Genomic DNA, 9,436 nt, shown 5'->3' with positions numbered 1-9,436 from the left:
TGGCTCAGTCATTAAGCATCCCAGGATCCTGGGATCGAGCCCCACATCGGGCTCCCTGCTCCACGGGAGACTGTTCTCCCTTTCCTACTCCACCTGCTTGTGTTCCTGTATCGCTGTGTCTCTGTCAAAAAAATAAATAAAATCTTAAAAAATAAATAAATAAACATTATTAAAAAAAGAAAAAAGAAATACCCTCAATTCTGAATACAAGCCAAAATCTGACAGATAAGGTAATGGAGGGAAAATCTTACTGTCAGCACAAGCGCAATGAGAAACTTAATTTTTGCAAAGTCTGTAAATATCTCCTCACAAAATATTTAATAACAAAGGCAAAAGAGCAGTTTTACAATAAAGAAACCTGGCAGACACCATCTTAGTCAAGTGACTACAATCACAACCACAAATAATGGGACAAATAGACATTGTGAACCACTTAATATGATGTAATGACAAGAACACTGCATCTGTTAATATTCTGGTCAAAATTCATAATTAAGGTGCCTGGGTAGCTCAGTCAGTTAAGCATCTGACTCTTGATCTCAGCTCAGGTCATGGGCTCAGGGTCATGAGATTAAGCCCCACGTTGGGCTCCACGCTCATCAGGGAGTCTGCTTTTCTCCCTCTCCCTCTCCTTCTGCCTCTCCGCCATCTTGCACACGCATGCTCTCTCTCTCTCTAATAAATAAATAAATAAGTAAATAAATCTTTTTTAAAGGATTTTTTAAATCTTTTCATTATGTTCAATTATCCAACACATAGTACATCACCAGTTTTTGAATAAATCTTTTTAAAAAATTCATAACCTACACCTAATCATGTGGAAATATTAGTATAACTCAAATTGAGGGACATTATACAAGATACCCGGCCTATAATCTGCAAAACCTCATAAAAGTCATAAAAGTCAAGAAATGCCAAGAAATTGATTCAAACTGAAAAAGACCAGAGTGACATGATAATTAGATGTGACACATACTTCTGGATTGATCCTTTCCATTAAAAAGGAGGATCCTAGAACAACTGGCAGAATTTAAATAGGATCTCTAAGAAAAGAGTATAAGACAGTTCTCCATAATCTTCTTACAATTCTATGAGTGTGAAACTGTTTTAAAATAAATTTTTTAGGGGCGCCTGGTGTCTCAGTCATTAAGCGTCTGCCTGCAGCTCAGGTCATGATCCCAGAGTCCTGGGATCAAGCCCCGCATCGGGCTCCCTGCTCAGTGAGAAGCCTGCTTCTCCCTCTCCCCCTCCCCCTGCTTGTGTTCCCTCTCTCACTGTGTCTCTCTGTCAAATAAATAAATAAAATCTTTAAAAAATAATAATAATTTTTTAACTCACTCTGATTTCTATATAGAGAGTAAACTAAAGTAGACCAAGGGTAGAATGAGGGAGACCAGTTGAGAGCTCTGGTAGACATCCAAGGGCAGAATGACTATAGCATGGGCTGGAGAGGGTTAAGTAGAGATGAGAGAAGTTGTTCTATAAGGATAGATGTTTCTGTGATTTGTCCCGCATAACCGACCACCTGGACCTACATGTACACAAGCAGGCTAAGAAATGTTATTTGGGAGACTCATGTGAATAACCTTGAGAGCCTGGGGGTTTTTCGTTTTTTTGTTGTTTTTTTTGTTTTTTTTTAAAGATTTTATTTATTTATTTGACAGAGAGAGACACAGCAAGAGAGGGAACACAAGCAGGGGGAGTGGGAGAGGGAGAAGCAGGCTTCCCGCGGAGCGGGGAGCCCGATGTGGGGCTCGATCCCAGGACCCTGGGATCATGACCTGAGCCGAAGGCAGACGCTTAACGACTGAGCCACCCAGGCACCCCGAGAGCCTGGTTTTTTAATATTCAAGCCCAGCTAGTATCTACTAGATATTTATCCAAAGGATACAAACATGGTGATTCAATGGGGCACCTGTACCACAATGTTTATAACAGCAATGTCCACAATAGCCAAAATATGGAAAGAGCCCAGATGTCCATTGACAGATGAATGGATAAACAAGATGTGGTGTATACATATACAATGAAATATACTCAGCCACCAAAAAAGAATGAAATCTTGCCATTTGCAACAATGTGGGTGGAACTAGAGGGTATTATGCTAAGCGAAATAAGTCAGTCAGAGAAAGAAAAATACCATATGATTTCACTCCTATGTGGAATTGAAGAAACAAAACAGATGAACAGAGGGGAAGGGAAGGAAAAATAAAATAAGATGGGAGGTAAACCATAAGAGACTCTTAACTCTAGGAAACAAACTGAGGGTTGCTGGAGTAGAGATGGGGGGATGAGGTAACCGGGTAATGGCCATTAAGGAGGGCACCTGATGTAATGAGCACTGGCTGTTGTATGCAACTGAAGAATCACTAAATTCTACTTCTGAAACTAATAATACAGTATATATTAACCTAATTGGATTTAAATTAAAAAAATTTTTTAATAAAATAAAATAGGGGCACCTGGGTGGCTCAGTCGGTTAAGCGTCTGCCTTCAGCTCAGGTCATGATCCCAGGGTCCTGGGATAGAGCCCCACATCAGGCTCCCTGCTCAGCGGGGAGCCTGCTTCTCCCACTCCCTCTGCCTGCCGCTCTGCCTGCTTGTGCTCTCTCTCCCTCTTTCTCTCCCTCTCACTCTCTCTCTCTGTCTCTCACTCTCTTTCCCTCTCTCTCAAATAAATAAATAAAATCTTTTTAAAAAATAAAACAAAATAAAATACATTAGCTGGCCTCCAGGTCAGAACTGGCCCTTCAGTTCTGGACGCCAAAAGCCACAAATCTTGTCTCACGAATCTTGTCTCACAGCCTCCTGCTCCAGGAAGGAGCTGGGCTGGTCCCCTGGAATGGAATCTGGGAGGGGAGGCAGACACACATAGCCCAGGCTCCTTGAAAATATAAAAACATGATAACAGAAATGCAGCTTGCTCCAAACTGCATGTGGGTGAACAAATGTTTCATTTCAAACCCTATTATTTGCCCTATAAATATGGTCCTTAGGGGATGGTCAATTGAAAGCCTCACCTGAGGGGAGGATGCTCCACCCAGGCCTCTCAATCAGGACTCCAGCCTGACTGTTTCCACGGGGCTTCCCCCAGCTAACGACATTGGATGTTGTAAGTACCCGATTTGACATAACTTTGCCTTATTCTCATTTATTGCCTACTATTACCTTCATCTATGTGTAGATTCCTTTCCTCTTCTGTTTCTATTAGGTTTCTATAATAATAATAAAGTTTTCTTTCCTTTTCGAAACCGAAACACGGACGGCTGTTGTGAATCTTTTGTTCAGAACAGAAGTGAACACAGTGGATACATCTTTAAAATTAAAAGGATTTGTAAATAGATAGTGATGTGGGAAACAAAGGCAAAAGAAAAAATTGAATTTCCTTACTACTTACAGCCCATTGACAAGTCCTTGAAAAAGGCAGAGTGACATTCCTCTAGAAACTCAGCTGCCTCAGTGTTAAACTTTGCTAAGGGCAAGAGGCAATCCTAGCCCCAGCCCCCAGGATCCTGCAAGTCTACTTTAACATATAAAAATTCCTTTGGCAACTTCCTTTATCTCTACCCTCCAAGATGCATGTTGGTAATCATCCTCCAAGCATATGGCCCACTGATATACATCTGAAAAGTCTCATGATGGAGACTTTTACGAAAGAGTAATAAATGATCTTTTCCGAACAATAGCTAGGCCCCTCAGGATCCTGGAAACCTTGTTTCCAAAATACCTTGGAGGCTTGTGCCGTCCTTAATCCCCTCCCAACTTGAAAGTATATAACGTCACTGGTCGCAACCCCAGTGCAGTTCTTTCTGCCCATGAGTCCTGCCCCCGTGCTTTAATAAAACCACCTTTTGGCACCAAAGACATCTCAAGAATTCTTTCTTGGCCGTTAACTCCAAACCCCAGCATTTCCTATATCAGACAGGATCATGGGGATATGCATTAGAGGGAGGTATGGATGACTCCCTGGTGAGCGTGGTTATGTAGATGGATGTGTCATTCACTAATACATATAAGAACAGAGGAGGAGGGGTGCCTGGGTGGCTCAGGTGTTAAGCGTCTGCCTCGTTCAGGTCATGCATCGGGCTCCCTGCTCTACAGGAGGCCTGCTTCTCCCTTTCTCACTCCCCCTGCGTGTGTTCCCTCTCTTGCTGTCTCTCTGTTAAAAAATAAATAAAAAATCTTTAAAAAAAGAACAGAGGAGGAAAGGCCTGGCAGGAGACAAGGGAAAGGTATAAAATCATGAGCATGTTTTGGGGCAGGATGTGCTTAAGACTTGTCCAAAACATGGAAGTGGATATGTTCAATAGATAGTTCAACGTATGAGTGTGGTGCTCAGACAAGAGTTTGCATTATCTTCCAATCCGATTGTCCTTAGAATAACCTACATTATCTATTTTTGGATTTTTGTATATATGTAAAATAAAATTGTTTATGTTATTTAGAATTTTTGTCTGATTGGTCTTTTAGTTTCTCATAAAGATATATTAAAAATCGTACATTATGATTCAGATTGCCAACTGGTCCAATTCTGTCAGGATTCTGTTTGTTTATCTGTAACTGAATATAAGCTCTTTCTCTTCGCTGTAGCAACCCAGCACTTGGAGGCAAGTGTCAAGAGGCAAGATGCTGGTGGCAGGGAAAATGACTTTATTCAGAAAGCCAGAAAACCAAGGCGATGGAAGACTATTCCTACAGATTCGTCTCCCCTAAGCATGAAATTTGAGCACTCTTATTTTGTGATTTCCATTTACTGTCTTTTTTCTTTGTTTTTTCCCCCATTTTTTGGTCTCATAAGGTAGGAGATGAAAGTGTAGGAGGAAACTTTGAGCAAGACAAGATGCCTCTAGAGATAGGAAAACATAAGGTAAGTGAATATACGGGCATTAATATATTTCCCTACTTCATATTCTGGGAAATAGATTCCTAAAATGGTCAGGAACAATATAATATTATTCACTAGGATGACTATAGGGTATTCACTCAGTCCGTTAAGGTTGGTATTGACAAAGATATAATGGGAAGAGAAAAAAGCGAGTCTAAAGGGATGATGAAAAAAGTCTGGAGATGGTTGGTGGTGATGGTAGTACAACAATGTGAATGTACTTAATTCACTGAACCGTACACTTAAAAGTGGTTAAAGTGTAAATCTTATGTATATTTTACCACAATAAAAAAAGTCTAAGTTTATTATACCAGTATACATGTAACAACTGTCCCAGGTGACCTACTATTTGGTCCTATTGTAGAACGGTAATAGATTGATATCATAGCAAACAGAACACTTAGGAGTTAGAAGTCTCTTTGGGTAAATATATGCATAGCCTCCATGTCTAACACTATGGCTATGACTTCCATGAGTCTATTGACCAAGTGATGGATTGCTCAAGCATGAAAATGATGACATTAAATAAATAAATAAATAAATAAGAATATAATGACATTTACAAAGTGACATATCTGCTCCCATTTTATTTTTAGAAATATCTTCTATATTGAGCATCTTTAATGAACAGTTACCTGGAGCATGAATAGTCTCACATTATGGGTCCACTTATTGAACAAATTACTCTTCAGCAATGATTATGTATCATAATGAAATTCCATTTACATTTCCCTTCTCTAAAACTTGTTCTCACTAATTTTCTAATCTTACTTATTCCACTACCCTTCCAATACAGGCAGGCCGTTACAACTGTCCACAAATCAATCAATCTTTGCTTCCAGGTAAAGTGGACAAGGATGGATATCTCCTCAAGTTCTACCCACTGAGAAAATTTCCATTCCTCACTGTCGTTCAGGGAACAGGAGCTGTCAACATCTAAGCAGTTCATCTCCAGTTGTCCTAAAACACTAATCATGGAAGGATTGTGCAAACCAGATAATTTTTTCACCATTAGTCATCTGCTCTTTGGGAATTCCTGAAGAAGCCATAAGTGTGGATTTCAAAGTCTGTGACAACACAACACAACACAACGAGAAGAATATATTTCATGGGCTAAGGGTGTGACTGGCTTGTTCATAAAATGTACTTATGCCTTTAGGGCTATCTCCTACTCATCTCATAATGTAGATTCCTTCCTTATTTTGAAGGACTGCTAATGGGCTCACTAGGTACTCCAGACTTTTCTCAAGTATCTTTCTTTCATAGGATTTTACTAGACAAAGGAGGGAGTTAATGACCCTCACTGTTTTCTACTCCGTAACATTTTCACTTAATGTCTTAGACCCCACACACTGAAATGGAACATTTTATCCTCTCCTTGGGGACCTGCTGTTCAGGACATTCACATTCAGCACATTGCACATGACCGTACAGAAACTTCAGGAACCCCATATTTAAATAATAGTGTCATCAGATAGCCCTTCTTCTGAACACACAGGGGAAGAATTCAAGGCATTCAACACTCTGGAACATATTTATTTCTCCGTCATAGCCTAGGGCCTCTCCCACTCAGCCCTGCCACTACTCGGCCTTGTCCTAATAGGAGTTGATGACCTGGAGAAGTGAAGATGCTGACCCTGTTGAAAACATGAAACTATCACCTTCAGATTTTGTTTACTCTAACCTCTGGCCCTGACCTTTCTCCACACTGTGGAGAATGTACTCCAGCCAACAACAGACACTTAGCCTTTACTCATTGACTAGGTTTCAAGTCCTTAATACAATTCCATTATAAAAGCCTTAAGAAGGGAATCATGTCTCATTTGAGTCCCTCTAACAATGCATGACCTAGCACTGCAGAGAAACTAAGTAATTGTACATCGATCACATTATCAGTGAACAATATGCTCACATAGAATTTATATTATTAATCATACGGTGATGTGGAGTCATAATATATAACAGAATTGAAACAGTTATACATAGAAGCTTGACTTTTTTTTTAAGTAAGCTCTACACCTAATGTGGGGCTTGAACTCATGACCCCAAAATCAACAGTTGCATGCTCTACAAACTGAGTCAGCCAGGCGCCCCTAAGCTGGACTTTTTAAATAAACTTCTCATTCATAATGCTCAAATACAAAATAATAATTGACTTCCTTAGCAAAAAGAAAATATCTTGGCATAATAAGAGAATAAAATTAAGATTTGTTCAATATGAACCAAAATCCAGATGAAAAGCCTGAATTTCTTGACTCTTACCCAAATATTCACAATTTCCAATCCTCCCATTCATGAGTTGTTCCTGCCCACTCTCACAGGAAGGAAAGGACACCAGTATTGAGAGCCCAATAGGTGGAGGAACAGTTCTGTGAAGAAAAATTGGGATGCCATTACCAGAGGCATATAATGGGAGGATGTAATGCTGAGCAGACAAAACCAAATACTCACTACCTTCCACCCCTTGACTCTTCAACTCACATGCACTCCTTTTCCAGCCCAATAGGAGCATGATTTAGAGGTTGCTCAGACAGCTGCTTTCCTAAATGAGGATGATGACCTGTGAGAAAATGAAGCTGGGACCCCACATTAGAAGTCTGGTTTTGTAGGAAAACTGTGATATCAGTGGTGCGGCCTGTCTGCCACAGTAACATATAGCTCAGAGAATGTGTGCTTCGTCTTTAGGATGCTGAAGGAAATGAATGGGCTTCTGAGTGAATGTGGCCCCTAAAAAAAGTGCCTTCATTTTTTGGACCCACATATTTAGCTGCTTTAGAATGCAGGTGTTTCCTTCTTGAGTTTCCAATATAAGACTGCTGCAATCACAACACAATATTGAAGGATGAAATCTTCTTATTTCTGTCTCTCCCATTCTTTTTCATTTGGAAGCAGAATAAAGTCATATTTCAAATATCTAAAAGAGGGAAAGTGAGAGGGAAGGAGGGACATAGGGAGAGAGGGAAGGAGGGAAGGAGGGAGAGAGGAAGGAAGGAAGGCTGGTAGGAAAGAAGGAAGAAAGGAAGGAAAGAAGGAAGGAAGGAAGGAAGAAAGGAAGAAAATACTATGATACTAAGTTAGAATCCAGACACAAAAGGCCCCAGATTGTATGATTCTGTTTATGTGAAATATACAGAAAAAAGCAAATTTATAGAGACAGAAAGATTAGTGATTGCCAGGGGTTGGAACAATAGGGTATAGGGTTTCTTTTTGGGGTGATGAAAATGTTCTGGAATTAGATAATTTTGTGAATATATTTTGTGAATATATTAAAAACCACTTTAAATTTGTGAATTTTAGAGTATGTAAATTATATCTCATTTAAGAAAAAAAAAAAAAAAAAACAGTGCAGGGACGCCTGGGTGGATCAGATGGTTAAGTGTCTGCCTTCGGCTCAGGTCATGATCCCAGGGTCCTGTGATCAAGTCCCAAATTGGTTCTCCCTCTGCCTGCCACTCCTCGTGCTTGTGCTCACTCTCTCTCTGACAAATGAATAAATAAAATCTAAAAAAAAAAGTGCAGTGCTGGTACAGAAATAGAAAAACATTCATAGACACATCAAATAGAAAATCCAGAAATAGATCCAAGTATAATTGAGAACATGATGAAGTTAACATTCAAGTCAAGGGAAATTTGACATATTCTTCAATAAATGATAGGACAATTTGTTATTCATTTGATTCGATAGTCAAATTAGATCTCTAACCTGCATCACATACAAAAATAAATTTCAAATATATTAAGGTTGTAAATATAAAAAAGTAAAATAAAATGATAAACTAATAGAAGAAAATATTTTTAAAAACATTTTTCTAGATTTGGGCTGATGGAGGACTTTCTAAGAAAACTCAGAAACCCCTAAATTTGTTTGTTTTGTTTTGTTTCATTTGTTTAAGATTTTATTTATTTATCTGAGAGAAAGAGAGAGAGAGCACAAGCAGGTGGAGTGGCAGGCAGAGGAAGAGGGAGAAGCAGACTGAGCAGAGAGCCAGACATGGGGCTCGATCCCAGGACCCTGAGATCATGACCTGAGCTGAAGGCAGCCGCTTAACTGACTGAGCCACCTAGGCACCCCCTAAATTTGTTTGTTTATGAATGACAGACTTAATTATATAAATATTTAAAGTACTTGATTGAAGAAACCACAACAAGATAAGAGGGAAAATAATACCCCGGAAGAAAATATTTGCAAATGTAACTATTAAGACTCATAATTTAGGGGCGCCTGGGTGGCTCAGTCGTTAAGCGTCTGCCTTCGGCTCAGGTCATGATCCCAGGGTCCTGGGATCGAGCCCCGCATCGGGCTCCCTGCTCGGCCGGAAGCCTGCTTCTCCCTCTCCCACTCCCCCTGCTTGTGCTCCCTCTCTCGCTGTGTCTCTCTCTGTCAAATAAATAAATAAAATCTTTAAAAAAAAAAAAAAGACTCATAATTTATGAGGTGCCTGGGTGGCTGAGTCAGTTAAGTGTCTGCCTTTGGCTCAGGGATCCCAGGGTCCTGGGACCGAGTCCCACATTGGGCTCCTTGCTCAGTGAGGAGCCTGCTTCTACCTCTCT

Source organism: Phoca vitulina, unplaced genomic scaffold (assembly GCF_004348235.1).
Source record: "Phoca vitulina isolate PV1807 unplaced genomic scaffold, GSC_HSeal_1.0 scaffold22, whole genome shotgun sequence".
Taxonomy (NCBI): domain Eukaryota; kingdom Metazoa; phylum Chordata; class Mammalia; order Carnivora; family Phocidae; genus Phoca; species Phoca vitulina.
This window is presented reverse-complemented; position numbering follows the sequence as displayed.